Below are 16,282 nucleotides of genomic sequence, written 5' to 3'. Positions count from 1 at the left end.
ACGGCGGGAGTCTCTCAGAAGTTGCCAGTGCTCGAAGAGGCAAATATAAAACGCATCGGGGAGACGTGGGAAACTGACCGAAGTCCCTCAGAGTCGGTTCTCCGTTAAGTCGCCGACTTAGCAGACGTGACAGCCACATACAGAGGGCCTGCCGTATAAGCCACCGTGTTGAGATCTAGACAACGTGACTGTGGAAGACACAGGGACGGGGCTTCTTCAGAAGCAAGACACAGACACACGTACCGTCCACAGCGAAGAAAAGACAGGGAGGGGGTCACGGACAGCAATGCACCGTGCTGACAACAAAACTGCTTCAGACAGTGGGGGGGGACATGGCTCCAGGATGGGTGGCGAGAGCGCGTGTGCAGAAGGGAACGTTCCCGATGGGGGCCACGGGAGCGACAGCACAAGGGAGGAAACACTCCGCGGACACGCTCCGGAGCAGCCGTTCAGACCCGCGGACACCGCGTCACCTGCCTCAGAAGCGGCTCAGGCACAGGAGTCGCGCCGCGAAGAGCTTCGGGCACCTGGTCTGTTGCTGAGACTCCAAAGCACACAAACAGCTCGGCTAAGTGAAGACGTGAAGAGTGTCAACGGCCCGAGGAACCTGGGGGCCCCCCCGACACTGCATGTGGTCGCAACTCAAGTCCTTGATGGGCTCTTGAATTCCGCCTCCGCTATTACAAGACAGGCGGACTTCTATTTAGCCCACCAGTAAGGCGAGGTTCCGAATCACGTGCTACTTACTTGTGAATAAATGTGTTCATTCTTTTTTTACTTTTTTTAAGTTTATTGATTTTTGAGAGAGAGAGAGAGAGACAGTGTGGGTGGGGGAGGGGCAGACAGAGAGGGAGAGAGAGAGAGAGAGAGAGAGAGAGAATCCCAGGCAGGCTCCGCACCGTCAGCGTAGAACCCAACACGGGGCTCGAACCCACGAAACTGAGTGAGCCGAAACCAAGAGTCAGACGCTCAACCGACTGAGCCGCTCAGGCCCACTCAGGCGTCCCTATATATACTTTTATATATATATATATATATATATATATATATATACACACACACACATATGTATGTATATATATTTATATAAATATAAAACAAGATGTTTATAAAAACTTAAATTTTTGAAAATTTGAGTCCTTTCCAAGAAAAGTTATAATCCAATCAGTTGTGATACACTTCCATTCATCCAAAGTCTTCATGACCAACCCAGTCAGATTAGCGATTTTCAAACGAGTTCAAGGCCATGAGCGGACTAACTGGGGTAACAGGGTACAGACAACTGTCCAGGGCAAGTGCTGAGCTAACACCAAAGTCCCTATCCTCAGTCACCGGCCTTCAGTGGGACCCACAAATCAAGTCACAACAGACCGGACTAGCCCTGGGAAGGTCACACAAGAACACACAAAGATTCTACGGCAGCTAAAAAAAATTCGCAAACATCTGACAGGTGCCAAGCCGTCTCCCTCCGGGATCAAACACATCTGAAGTGTAAATGAGGGATTTCGTCTCAGACAACCTCAATTCCAGGGTTCTGAGGACACACTCTCTCTGGGTGACATTTAGTGTGGAGAGGGCGTGAGTCGGGGCCGGGAGCTCTAAGGACAGGGCATCATGACCGACGCCAACGGGATCCAGTACAAGAGGCTGGACCCTCTTCTAGGACCTTCTCCGTGGAGCAGAGCCACGATGAGCAAAGACAGGAGCGCAGCCGAAGCGCAGATGGCGGACGTACAGCTCCCACACCTTGCGCCACAGTGTCCCGACTGCACGCACATTCTTTTTTTTTTTTTTTTTTTTAATTTTTTTTTTTTAACGTTTATTTATTTTTGGGACAGAGAGAGACAGAGCATGAACGGGGAGGGGCAGAGAGAGAGGGAGACACAGAATCGGAAACAGGCTCCAGGCTCTGAGCCATCAGCCCAGAGCCTGACGCGGGGCTCGAACTCACGGACCGCGAGATCGTGACCTGGCTGAAGTCGGACGCTTAACCGACTGCGCCACCCAGGCGCCCCTGCACGCACATTCTTCTGACCGTCCCTCGGTCCCACGGCCGCCCTCACAGCCACCACACCGCGGGAGACACCGGCCGTGTTTCCTGGCGACCGAGGAGCCGGCTCGGTGCGCTCCCCCACACCCCAGGGGGAGACAGGCGGGTACTGGGAGGCACTGGGAGGAGCGCAGGTCAGGCCCCGTGTCCCTCGTTCACACGCCTGTGCCACTGCTCTGGACGGTTCTCAACACGAAACGGCTGTGTTAAAGGATGGAAAAACTTCGCAATTTCTTCCCCAATCCACCTATTTTCGGTGGGACCACAGCACACGGACGCGGGACATGGTGCCACTGGGGGCGGCGGGCCTCCCTCAAGCAGAGGGGACCGTGCACGGTGGCCAACTGTGTCCCCTGCCCTGTCACCGGCCTGCAGACGACCAGCAGTGGCAACAGCGGCACAAGCAGAAAGGGCCTGCTGGAAATTACCCACAAGATCAAAGGACTTCACGTGCGAGGAGTTTCAGTTCCAGCGAGGTCGCTACCCTTCCTTATCCATACTACGATATTTGTAAAGAGGGCCCCAAATCACACAGCAGGAGGGTGTTTGCCGACCTCTTCGACAACTCGGGTGAGTGAGATCCGAACCGTGCCTGACTCCGCTCCGCTCCAAAGGGCAGGGTCCCACACCCCTGAGCGCGAGGTGGGACGGGAGCCCCCCAAACCCAGATGCCTGGCAAAGGTCTCTCCGCGAGAGTAGCGGGAACTGGCCCTCCATGAACTTCTATCTAGTTTAGGATGTTCTACCACAAACGTTTCGACCGTGAGGGTCCCAGCCCAAGCAACCGTGAGTCCTTGACAACAACAGAACACTGAGCCAAGGAGCAGGTGCAGGTGCAGCGGGCGGACCGCAGCAGAATGTGATGGCGCCCGTGACGGTGCCCCTGCCACTGCTGCCCCCTCCCCCCCCCAACCCCCGCACCCAGGACAGCAGGACGTCAACCTGCACCCACGGCAGCACGCGGCCCGAGCACACTGCTCCCGGCTCCCGGCAGAGAAACGCGAAGTCGCCATCTGACAAGGGCCAGCAGAGTCCCGGGACTCCTCAATGTTTGAACCGCTGCTGTAAGAACCAAACGAGCAAGAAAACAAAGAACTGTCCTTAGAAGAAAAATAATCATCCGTATCTATTTCAAAATTAGCATATGTTCGGGGAGGGGCGGCAGCGCCTGGGAGGCTCAGTGGGTAGACCAAGCGACTCTCGACCTCCAGGACGTGAGTTCAAGTCCCACGCCGGGCACAGAGCTTATCTGGCTCCAGCAAAGCTACCAGGCACAATAGTTTCTAGTTGTTTCTGGTTAAAGACAAACGTGAAACCGTTCCTTCTCTCCTTGCGTGTGCAAGCAGCTGTACGGCTACACTCCTGATTCAGTAAGGTCTTCTAGAATACTCTACCTTACGGTACTTGTAATGTATTCCTTCTCGAGAATTTCCGGGCAAGACTACGTGGAAACTTCTGTGAACACAATTTAATAGACCGACACAGAGTTCTTGAGCTTTCAAATGAAATTCCAAGAACCATCTAGCATGCTCGATAAACCAGATCTTCTGCTTTTTAGCCTAGAGTAGAAAGCTAAGGCCCTCACGTGTTCCACGGTATTATGTTTCTGGAAGAGCTGGAGATCGACATCTCAGACACTAGCCTGGGGGTGACTTCAGTTTCTTTACAGTCTTGAAGATAATCGATGAGGACATTTCTGACTGGCTTCTCTGGGAACGTTTGTCCTCAGGCACCACCACATGGTGCCCTACGTCAGAGGATTCTAAATGTCCCTTCGCAGCACCCTTGACATCTCAGTAACTTTTCCGCGGTGCCCCAATGCCAGAAGTATCGGTTGTTATTAGGTCCAGACAAGCTTGAAAAGCACTTGTGTCCTAATAACTCAGGAGACATCTGAAACAATAATACTCTCAAGTCGAGGGAAAATGTGTTTTTGTTCCATTCCTACATGGCCAGTGTTACTTGTGAGGGTGGACGCTTGGGTGCCACCAGGGCTTGGAATCACACGGGGCGCTTGTGCTCTCGTTTCCTGTTGCCCACGGATTCTCGTGCCACACTAGCTAATTTTTAGCACAGCAGCCAGCGAAAACGCAGCTCCACAAAGATGCGACGCCACGAAAAGAAACAGTGTGATCCAATCTTGAAACGTGAGCTACCGTGCATGCGCCAGGAGTTTGCACGACACCCAAGAAATGTTGACTATCAAGCGTGTTTTCTCAAAATGTAAAAAACACCCGACAGCACTGTGGTGCCCTGGGGTGCCTCGGCACAGTGCGGGAACTGTGGCTGCAGGTGCTTTATTTTATTTATTTTTTTTTACATGTTTGTTTATTTTTTGAGAGACACAGACAGAGCCCAAGGGGAGGGGCAGAGAGAGAGGGAGACACAGAATCGGAAGCGGGCTCCAGGCTCCGAGCTCTCAGCACAGAGCCCGAAGCGGGGCTCGAACTCACAGACCGCGAGATCGTGACCTGAGCCGAAGTCGGACGCTCAACCGACTGAGCCACCCAGGCGCCGCCAAGCAAGTGCTTTAAATGTTATTCATTTGTTCATAAGTTCTGCCTGCATAGAGAGGCGGTATTCAAAATCCGAACAAATGAGCTTCAATCCAATGGATAATTCTCTACCATCAAACTTTCTATCAAAAACAAAGGGTCCAGTGTTCTGGTAAGTTTCCAACTTCTGCACAGAGATCCTGGAGAAGCAAAGAGATGGGTGAGCAAAGCTTCTGTAGTAAGTGAAGGGCCAAAAAACAAAGACTTTCAGCTTCACGGGCCAGGTAGTCTCTGTCGCAAACACTCAACTTTGCTTTTATAGGACAAAAACAGCCACAGATAATACGCGAACAGATGAGTGCGGCCGTGTTCCCTTAAAACTGTATTCACAGACACCAAAAACTGAATTTCATATACTTTTCACATGTCATGAAATATTATTCTTTGGAATTTTTCCTAACCATTAAAAAACATAAAACCTATGGGGCGCCTGGGTGGCTCAGTCGGTTAAGCGGCCGACTTCAGTTCAGGTCATGATCTCGTGGTCCGTGAGTTCGAGCCCCACATCGGGCTCTGTGCTGACAGCTCAGAGCCTGGAGCCTGTTTCAGATTCTGTGTCTCCCTCTCTCTCTGACCCTCCCCCATTCATGCTCTGTCTCTCTCTGTCTCAAAAATAAATAAACGTTAAAAAATATATATATAAAAACTAAATATATATATTCATACATATATATATAATTTATACATATTTTTCTATATCATCTATATGATCTATATATAAAAACTAAGAGCTGTCTGCAAAGACAGGCAACAGGGCACAGTCTGCCCACCCCTGATCTAAGAGATGAACTCTAACATCCTTAATTGGAATTCCTCATGGAATTCCATTCCTTAATAGAATTAAGGTTCCATTTAATTACTTTCTCACAAAAATTCCAGAGTTCTTGAAAATGCCAATCAGAGGGTGGGTGATGGGTATTGAGGAGGGCACCTTTTGGGATGAGCACTGGGGGTTGTATGGAAACCAATTTGACAATAAACTTCATATATTGAAAAAAAAAATGCCAATCAGTCAAAACTGTGGACAAAAAAACTTTACATAAAATAGAAAGAACTGTGAAGCCATGGATGGTCACTTCATACGTTTTATGTTTATTTACCTGAACCGTCCTCCATGAGAAGGCAGGATTCCAACAAATACACATCTAACTGACATCCGCAAATCTGACTATGTACATTTCACCCAAAAAAGGAGTGGGGAGGAGGGGAAAGGAGAGAATGCATTTGAACGATGAGGAAAACACCCACCATTCCACGCAATGAACGGACGACTCTGGAACTCTGTCATCGAAACCAGCAGCCACTAACCACATGAGTTCCTCAGCCTCACTGGCCACATTTCAAGTTCAAGAAGTTGCTCTGATATTCTTGGCTGATTTACAAGGAACATGTTGACCTGACAACTACACACCTTTGTCCTAGTTCGTGTCCCTAGAACGTCTGTGGGGACTGCGGTGAGCCCTAAATAATAAGTCTAACGATGAATGTCTTCCCTCCTCGAGACCCAGAGAGTCATTCATACTTCTTGATAAGCTAATTATACTAGTCTGAGTTTCAAATCTGTTTTATTAACTGGGTCTTGTTATTTAAAGCCTTTTGTCCAGACGCAGAATAGGAGGCTGTATCACCTATTTAAAAATTTCTGGGGGCGCCTGGGTGGCTCAGTCGGTTGAGTGTCCAACTTCAGCTCAGGTCACGATCTCGCGGTCTGTGGGTTCAAGCCCCGCGTCGGGCTCTGTGCTGACAGCTCGGAGCGTGGAGCCTGCTTCGGATTCTGTGTCTCCCCCTCTCTCTCTGTCCCTCCCTTGCTGGCACTCTGTCTCTCTCCCTCTCTCTCTCAAAAATAAATAAACATTAAAAAAAAAATTTTTTTTTTTAATTTCTGGCATCGGAGGCCATTTTTTAGAAAACAGGCAGCTTCTGACCGCACACACCAATCACAAAGGTGACTTCGGGTGAACAACAAACAGTTCATTCCTTCCAGGACTGAGGAGGCCCCCCTCCTCTCGGCGCCCCCACCTTCCTGCTCCACCCTCCCCACCCACCCCTCTCGTGGTCTGAGTCCCAGATCCAGTTGCCTTTTCTGCCTAGAATAGAACTTTAGCAACTATTTTTCATCTTCCTTTCTGCTGACAGCCTGAAAAGTATCCCTTTGTTTTCCAGCTTGCAAGTATTAATCCAGATTTGAAAATAAATTACAAGAGCAATAAAAAATAATAACAATAAATCATAGGTTTCCATCTTGATTCTAACAGATCCAAAATCTTAGAAAGGTGCTACAAAATCAGAAAGCGTTCTCTTTTCGGGGTGCCTGGGTGGGTCAGTCGGTGAAGCATCCGACTCTTGATTTCAGCCCAGGTCACGATCTCACGATTCGCGGACTCTGCAAGATGCCTGCTTGGAATTCTCTCCCTCCCCCTCTCTCTGCCCCTTCCCCACTTGTATACCCACACGCTCTCCTTCTCTCTAAAAAATAAATTTTAAGAAAGTTAAAAAAAATGTTTAAGTGTGATTTTTTTTAAACGCAATGTCTTCTGCTGCAGTATATATAAATAATCCCACCCAAGGAGACCCTCTTCAGCAATACAATGTGATGAACGATTCATCCGTGCATACATGAATGAATCAAAATAATTATGCTGAATCAAAGAAAACAGGCAAAAAAAAAAAAAAGGATGTGTGATTCTGTAAAATTCTAGGAAGTACAAACTAATTTACAGTAACCAAAAGCAAATCAGTGGCTCCCCGGAGTTAGGAAAAAAGGAGAAATTACAACGGGACATAAAGAACTTTTGGGGCGATGCCTACGTTAATGATCTTAATTACAGCGATGGTTTCAAAGGTAAGAACACATGACAAAACTTACCCGACTACGTAGCTTTAAAACGTACAGTTTATTCCTAAGAGACTCTTAAATATGGAGAACAAACACAGGGTTACTGGAGGGGGTGGTGGGAGGGGGATGGGCTAAATGGGGGAGGGGCACTAAGGAATCTACTGAAATCATTGTTGCGCTGTATGCTAGCTAATTTGGACGTAAATTTTAAATAAATAAATAAATAAATAAATAAATAAATAAATAAATGTACGTACGGTTTATTATTCCTCATTTATACCTCAGTAAAGCCAAACAACAACAACAGCAACAAATTCATCGAGTTTCAACTGGCAGCCAAGTCAGGAATTCCTAACATCTGCAGCAGTGACCTGTCTGACTGACAAAGGAACTTGATCCACCAGAGCAGGGAAGCGGCAAGGGTATGTGAAAAGGGACGCAGGGTGAAAGGCTCTGTCCCTCACTGTCCAAGACCGGAAGCAACCAAGGTGTCCTCCGAAAGAGGGATGGACTGGTAGACTGGGGCACGTCCGTACGGTGGAGCGTCACCCAGCAACAAAGAGCAATCAGCCATCAACCCCCAAAAATACACGGGAGAAACTTCGATGACTACCGTTTAACGGAAGAAGCCTGTGTGAAAAGGCCACATGTCACAGGATGCCCGCCACATGGCATTCTGGGAACGGAAAACGACAGAACCAGCCGAAGGATGAGCGGCTCCCAGGTACTGGAGGAGAGGGGGGTGGGACAGACAGGCGGAGCACAGAGGGTTCCTGGGCCGTGAAACTGCTCCGTGTGATACCTTAACGTGGACACGTGATGTTCTGCATCTGTCCAAGCCCGCAGGATGTCCAACACCAAGAGTGAATCCTAATGGGGGATGCTAATGAATAATCACGTATTGGGGCGCCCGGGTGGCTCAGTCGGTTAAGCATTCGACTTCGGCTCAGGTCACGATCTCACGGTTTTTGTGAGTTCGAGCCCCGCATGGGGCTCTGTGCTGACAGCTGGGAGCCTGGAGCCTGCTTCGGATTCTGTGTCTCCCTCTCCTTCTGCCCCTCCCCTGCTCACACCCTGTCTCTCTCGCTCCCAAAAATAAATAAAACATTAAAAAATAAAAAAAAAAAGATCATGTATTAATACTGGCTTATCAGCTGAAACACAGCACACAGGCTTTAACGACAGGGGTATCTGGAGACCCTCTGTGTGGTCTCCTCAATCTTCTGCAAACCTAAACAAACTATTCTAAAAAGTAAGACCTATGAAATATCATAAAAGAGCAAAAATCTATCAAGTGTGCTCTAAGAAAACAAAAAACAAACTTCTTTTCAGAAGAACCTGGAGAAATTACTCAACAAACATTCACTCCCTTCCCCACGGCGGGCGCTGAGGAGGCAGGGACACAGGACAAGGACCTTGTCAGCACGGGAAATGAGGCTGACAACACTCTACCCAAGCATCGCCTGCTTACTGACCGCTGCGTATGCACCGTAATTGGCTTCACAAAGTCTAATGCACTTACTAGGCAGAATCTTTCTACGAAATGAGTTTCCCTCTACTTAGAAATGAGAAAATAGGGGCGCCTGGGTGGCGCAGTCGGTTAAGCGTCTGACTTCAGCCAGGTCACGATCTCGCGGTCCGGGAGTTCGAGCCCCGCGTCAGGCTCTGGGCTGACGGCTCAGAGCCTGGAGCCTGTTTCCGATTCTGTGTCTCCCTCTCTCTCTGCCCCTCCCCCGTTCATGCTCTGTCTCTCTCTGTCCCAAAAATAAATAAACGTTGAAAAAAAAAAAAATTAAAAAAAAAAAAAAAAAGAAATGAGAAAATAGAGGCCGAGAGAAGCCAACGTCCCGGGGATTTGAACCCGGGTCCGCGCCCCCTCGTACAGACCTTGGGATAAAAGACCCGCCTTCAAATCTCAGCCCCGAACAGCAGTCGGCAGAGAGCCCCGGGAGATTCCCGAATTTCGCAGAGTCCCAGCTTCTGCATTTTCTTTAGCGTACAGAATCGTGGAAGATTCAAAAAGGAACTGGTCAGCGGGCCCTGACACAGAATAAGTACAACAGTCAAAAAATGTGCCTCCTGTCCTGTGCTGAACTTCCCAAAGAGGAAGAAAGTGAGCGTGCATTAAGTAAAGACGCAGCAGCCCAACGGTTCCAAGGAACCAAATTGTCTAGGCTCAAAAAGGGGAAGGAAGCCTTTCTAACGCAATCGGCTTTAAAAACTAAAATATTTTTTGACGTTTATCTTTTCTACCATGCTTTGAAAACTCACCCCCCAAAAACCCCTCTGTTCACCAGACTAAAATGGTAATCATATTCCCAACGGCCCTAAAAACACACGATGCAAATCTCATGAGGCTTTGGTGAAAACCCACTATGTGAAGCTTCTAAACAGCCAAGTTAAAACAAAAACAAAAACAGATACTCGGTGTAAATAGTATCACATAGGTCTCCTTCTTCCTATAAAGAAAAGGCAAACCGAAGATACAGACAGAAATCATCTTTACTTCGATGTAGGTCTTATGGATAAAATATTCCCTCTGAAAGTTGAAATAAATACAAGAGATAGATTTAACTAGTTAAAGAACTGATTATTAGCTAAATATACTATACTCAGTTGTGGGAATCAGAAGATAGGGCCCTGAAGATAAACACGACCAGGGCTGGAAAGAGACCTTTCACAAAATGCAGGGGGTGGAAGGAGGGTGCTGAACGAGAGGACGTTCTCTGAAAAGGTTTCGGTTCCAGGGAGCCCCGAATCAGGCCTCAGGCTACTGGTATTAACATTTTCCACAGAATGAGGAAACACAATACCCTGGAAGGGAAAGAACTCGCGTCAGGAAACTAATCGCTTGGCTCCCATCGCGGCCTGAATAAATGTAAACATTAGACTGCTGTTCCCCACAGTCCTGGGAGAGTCCTCTCCTGCTCCAAGGACAAAGCCTTCTCCGGATCTCGCACCGGATCTTGACCGGAGATGTGATGCCGCACCAGCCCTCACGGCCTCCAACGGACTCCTTGGAGCGCAGGGTGCTGGCAACTTCCTATCCACCCCCCCAGTTACCAGCTGTGTGACTCGGCTAGTCAACAGTGTCCTTTCCCTCTGCTCCTGCAGCACTGTCACCTTGGGCCTGAGACACAAACCAGGGAGCCGCACGACAGGGCCAATGGACAGCTTGGGCTCTGGTGTCGACGGGCCTTGATTTGAATGCCACGTGTACCAGCCGTAAGCAACAGCCTTCGATGAAGAAGACGGCTGTGAGCCACCAAAGACAGGGCACGACGGGGAAAAGTGTTATCGTCCGGCAGGCAACCCAGTCGGGCACAGGCAGATCAGAGGGAGAACGAGGAGGAGAAAGGGAGAGGAATTTTAAAGCAAAGCCCACAGACCTACTCCAGAGTACACACTCCCAGTTGGAAGATAGGTAAGTCCAGGGGCGCCCGGAGGACTCAGTCGACAGAACGTGCGACTCCTGATCTCAGGGTCATGAGTTCAAGCTCCACGTTGGGTGTGGAGCTTACTTAAAAAAAAAAAAAAAAAAAAAAAGTCCTGGTGATGTAACGCACGGCACAGTGATTATAATTAATACTGCACTGCATGTTTGAAAGCTGCTAAAAAAGGACATTTTTTTTAACATTTGTTTATTTTTGAGAGAGAGAGAGAGAGAGAGAGAGAGAGAGAGAGAGAGACGGAGTATGAGCGGGTGAGGAGTAGAGAGGGAGACACAGAATCCGAAGCAGGCTCCAGGCTCCGAGCTGTCAGCACAGAGCCTGATGTGGGGCTCAAACTCGCAAACCACAAGATCGTGACCTGAGCTGAAGTCAGATGCTTAGCCAACAGAGCCACCCAGGCGCCCCTAAAAGGGGGTATCTTAAAAATTATCATCACAAGGAAAAAAATGTGTAACTACGTGAGGCGACAGATGTTAAATAAACTTACTGTGATGGTCGTTTCACAAATTTGTACGTATCTCAAAACATCGGTATACACCTTAAACTAATACAATGTTAAATGTCTATTATATCCAAATAAAGCTGGTGGGGCCCTACCTACAAAGTAAGCGTAAGCAATCAAAAAGATACTGGTAGGGTCCTCAACTTCTTCCGGGTCTAATTTAGATCTGTGGAAATTAACACAGCGTGTACATCTCTTTTAAAGATTTTATCTTTAAGTAATCTCTTACACCCACTGTGGGGCTTGAACTTACAACCCTGAGATCAAGAGTCACGTGCTCCACTAACTGAGCCAGCCATGCGCCCCTAACGTTTCGTCACACAAACGAATGACAAAATACTTATGTACCCCATAAATGCTCACCATTATCCTTAAACCTTTTATATGTTCTTTAAGTATTTCTCAAACACTTAAAGGGAGAAATGTTGGTTCAAATTCAGCAGGAGGGTCCCTGTTTGCCCCCAGGGCTCAGACAACTGGGTCTTCTCATTGGACGATAAGCTCGCTGAGAGCAGAGCCCAAGAAGATGGCTCGGTCCCTCTACAGGCTCAAGGCCTAGCTGATCCCCTGTCAACCTCCTCCAGGAGACCGGCCTCTGAAGGCAGGACCTGTTAGAACCCCTTCCCATCTCCCTGTGGCATCCAGCCCTACTGTAACCTCCTGGACACACGACTACCATTCTCAAACTAAACTGCTTTGAAGGTCTTAAACTTTCTTTTTTTAATTAGTTAGTTATGTAATCTCTGTACCCAAGACGGGGCTCCAACTCAAAACCCTGAGATCAAGAGTCACACACTCCACTGGCCCAGCCAGGTACCCCAAGAGTTTTACACTTTTTTTTTTTTTTGAACATTATTTTTGAGACAGAGAAAGACAGAGCATGAACGGGGGAGGGGCAGAGAGAGAGGGAGACACAGAATCGGAAGCAGGCTCCAGGCTCTGAGCCATCAGCCCAGAGCCCGACGCGGGGCTCGAACCGATGGACTGCGGGATCGTGACCTGAGCTGAAGTCGGACGCTTAACCAACCAAGCCACCCAGGCGCCCCGAGTTTTACACTTTTAAAGTTGAAAACATGATATAGTTGTACTTGAGGACCATGTACAAAACACTCTAAAATTCCTCTTGTGAAAAAGATACATGACTGTAAGAATCACAAACGTAAAGACTTCCCGCCTCGACCTTTCCATTGTCAGGTGACAAGAGTTGAAACGTATCCTTATGATTTTTTCTTTACCTTATTTGGTTGGAGGAATACGGGACATAAGGCACGTGCCAGATAGGTGTCAATCAACTGCTTGTGCGATCGGTAAGGCTTCGGTCAACAGTGGGCTATTAGCGAAGTTGCTGGAGAATCAAAGGTTATATATGCAGATTTTTGACTGCACGCGGGGATGGGGGGGTGTCTGTGACACTAATCTGTGTTCAAGGGCCAACTACAGTTGGAAAAAACAGAGGTATACACATCTTTTAGGTAGATCTTTATACGTAAGCTATACGTCAATACATTTTGAAGGTCAAAGGTCTCACAGGTGACAATTATTCAGGACCCAGGCAAACACAAACACCTGGAGCACCGTGACAGGTCTCTCTGGGGTTTTCGCGTGCAGTCACGTGACGGACCCATGCGTGATCCAGTGGGATCCAAGACACCCCGTGATTTACCAAAACCACTCCTAGTCCGTACATTTTTTTGTCTAATAAAGAGCAAACAGTGTGGATGACAACGAAAATAGCGGTTCTGCATATTCCTGTTCAAATCAAGTTGGATTTGGCAGAGTACGGCTTTACTTTCCAGAGTGTAAAAAAATAAACCCAAGGACTTGAGAAAAAGCATTTGGTGTTCTGGGGAATTGCAGCTGTCAGCTTTGAAAGATGCCATGTGTTTGCCCACATAAAAGAACGTAATGAGCTATGGAAATATTATCCGGTTTCATGAACCAGAATAAAAACTCCCATCATTAGCGGACCGAAACTAGGAGCTGTTTTAATCCACCAGGAAAATATCTATCACGTACCATTTATTAAAGGCCTATCAGACCCGTCGTACCTCACACACCCGAAGCGTCTGATTCTCTATTGTCTCTTTGACTTCTCTTCCCTTATGGCAGGAGCCCAGCGTTTTACTTCGGTGGCCCTACACCTGCTTCTTTCTTAAGAAGCCAGGAACACCAGCAACCACAAAATGCACATTATAAAGATATACTCTGAGGGGCGCCTAGGTGGCTCGCTGGGTTGAGTGTCCCTCTCTTGATTTCGGCCCAGGTCATGATCTCACAGTTTGTGAGATCAAGCCCCAGGTTGGGCTCTGTGCTGACAGCATGGAGCCTCCTTGGGATTCTCTCTCTCCCTCTCTCTGTCCCTCCCCCACTCGCACAAGCAGGCTCGCTCGGGCTCTCTCTCTCAAAATAAATAAACTTAAAAAAAAACTTGCTTAAAAAATACATATATACTTTGAATATATAGAACAAAATACAGTGGTAGAATTCTTCAAGGAACTTGCCTTTTGGATCTAGAATCTATTAATAAAAAAGACAAAAAAGAAATGAACTTAGATATGCAATTTTTTGGTTGATATTAGCATCAAAAGCTAGATCTTAAAAATGTTCAGCCTTGGGGCGCCCGGGTGGCTCTCAGTTGGTTAAGCGTCCGACTTCAGCCTAGGTCATGATCTTGTTCCCGAGTTCGAGCCCCGCGTCGGGCTCTGTGCTGACAGCTTTGGATGCTGTTTCTCTCTCTCTCTCTCTCTCTCTCTCTCTCTCTCTCTCTCTCTGCCCCTCCCCCACACATGCTGTCTCTCTCTCAAAATTAAATAAAACATTAAAATTTTTTTTTAAAAAGTATTCAGCCTTTTAAGAAGAAAACAAGCTCTGGGGTGCCTGGGTGGCTCAGTTGGTTAAGTGTCCGACTCTTGATTTCGGCTCAGGTCATGATCTCATGGTCGGTGGGATTGAGCCCCGCATCAGGCTCCATGTAGACGGCACAGAGCCTCCCTGGGATTCTCTCTCCCTCTACCTGTGCCCCCCACCCCCCGCTCATATGCACGCTCTCGCTCTAAATAAATAAATAAACGAGGAAAGAAGTTCTGACACGTGCTACGACGTGGATGGCCCGTGAAGACAGGTCGCTGAGTCAAACAAGCAAATCACTAAAGTACAAACACTGTCTGATTCCACTTCTAGTAGGAACAGTCATAGCGCCACTCACAAACAGAAGGCAGAAAAGGGGGCAGAGGGTTTGCTGGGGCCGGGGGATGGGGAGCTGGGGTTTAACGGGGACAACGGTTCTATTTGGGAAGGCGAAAAACAGAAGTGCTGGGGGATGGAGGCACAACAAGGCGAATACGCCCAACACACTGACTTGTCCGCTAAAAATGCTCACAACGGCAGATTTTATAGCATTGTGTATTCACCACAATAAAACACAGTACAGATCTTCTCCACCTGAAAATTCGCAGAGTCATACAAATAACTAAGACAAGTTCAAAGAAGCACACGTTATAACTCTGTATCACTAAGTAAACACAGGAACAGTCTGGAGAAGCATATAAAGCCAGGAGTCTCCCCGTTGGCATGTTAAATCCTTCGAAAGAAAATATGATGTGAGAACAGGCCACAGCCTGTTAGAGAGTCTATTCCTTTCAAAAATTTTAAATTAAAAAGTTATAGCTGAAACCAGCTTCCCTTCCTCCCATTCCACGTGCTATAAATTCAATTTGAGGAGACCTAAACCAGTGTTTCTCAAACCCGAGCAGGTATCCGAACCGCCTGCGGGGCTGGGACACCGGGCTGCTGAACCCACGCTCAGAAATCCCGATTCGGTAGAGAATCAGAACTTATTATTGTCAGAATTCTCATTCTAAGCCAACTCTGTGTTAAAAGTAAAATGAGGATAAAAGGTGTTTGGAGAAAAGTTTTCTAAATATTAATAGTATAAATCCTGCAATATAATCAATGATCTCTTAGATGAATTTCTTCTTAAAACCTGTACCTTGCAGCTTTTAGCTCTGGACTTGATTTTTAAGACAGACACGGGGATTAGGCTAGAAAAAACAAGAGAAACATATCCCTTAAAATTAGACCTACCTCATGTTACAGGATAACATTCATTAAGAAAAAAAGAGACATATAATAACCAACCTTTCAGGTTTAAACCTGAAGAAATCTTTAAAAAAAAAAAATCAGACTACCATACTATCAGAATCAATAATTTTTAAGTGAATTTTATGTTCCATAGGAGAACCCCAGAAACGACATTCTCTTACACTTGGTATTCGTCACTATGGGAGAAAAGCCACTCCAAACACCAAATAATCCATAAAGCAGGACACGTTTTTTACTCAACTACACGGATTATAAGCTTCAGTTCACGGACTATAAACACTATTCTACCCACAAAACATGGTGTGAGTCAGATTCCTTCAAAACATGAGTTGAAGGGGTAAGGGGCATCAAGGAGGACACTTTTGGGATGAGCACTGGGTGTTACATGTAAGTGATGAATCGCTAAATTCTACTCCTGAAGTTACCGTCACACTATCCGTTAACTTGGATTTAAATTTGTTTAAAAATACCAAAAAAAGTTTTTAAAGAGCCACGATTTAAGTGTAAGTAGCAAATACCTCCGACCGAAAGAAGACGCTCCAACGTGCCCTTTTGTCAAAATTCTCACTGGCTCTGGGTACCAGGCCGAAGAAGTTGAGCCTCACCTTGAAGGTGTGGGGCGGCCACTCAAAGAACTCTAAACACGAAGCATGTTCAGAGTCTCAGTCGGAGCCCCCGGCGGCAGCCCCGAGCGAGGGCAGGTGGGTGAGGGGCAGCGGGGAGGCGGCGTCCAGGGGCCCGAACGGGACATCAGGCGCTGTCATCGGAGAGGAGCCAACACGATCA

The 16,282-nt window shown here is 47.4% G+C and overlaps 1 protein-coding gene and 1 long non-coding RNA gene across 3 annotated transcripts in view; both read right to left on the bottom strand.

Annotated features, from left to right (window-relative positions):
* The window catches only part of SEC14L1 (SEC14 like lipid binding 1), a 52,554-nt gene that overhangs the window by 24,807 nt on the left and 11,465 nt on the right, over positions 1–16,282 (bottom strand). The gene's annotated exons all lie outside the window — the stretch shown is intronic.
* LOC115500971 lies at positions 5,320–7,491 on the bottom strand. The gene is made up of 3 exons (XR_003964684.1): positions 7,480–7,491; positions 6,547–6,554; positions 5,320–5,924 (listed from the first exon to the last, which is right to left on the bottom strand). It is a non-coding gene; the product is annotated as an uncharacterized LOC115500971 (long non-coding RNA).

The sequence above is a fragment of the Lynx canadensis genome, chromosome E1, assembly GCF_007474595.2.
Source record: "Lynx canadensis isolate LIC74 chromosome E1, mLynCan4.pri.v2, whole genome shotgun sequence".
NCBI lineage: Eukaryota > Metazoa > Chordata > Mammalia > Carnivora > Felidae > Lynx > Lynx canadensis.
This window is presented reverse-complemented; position numbering and strand designations above follow the sequence as displayed.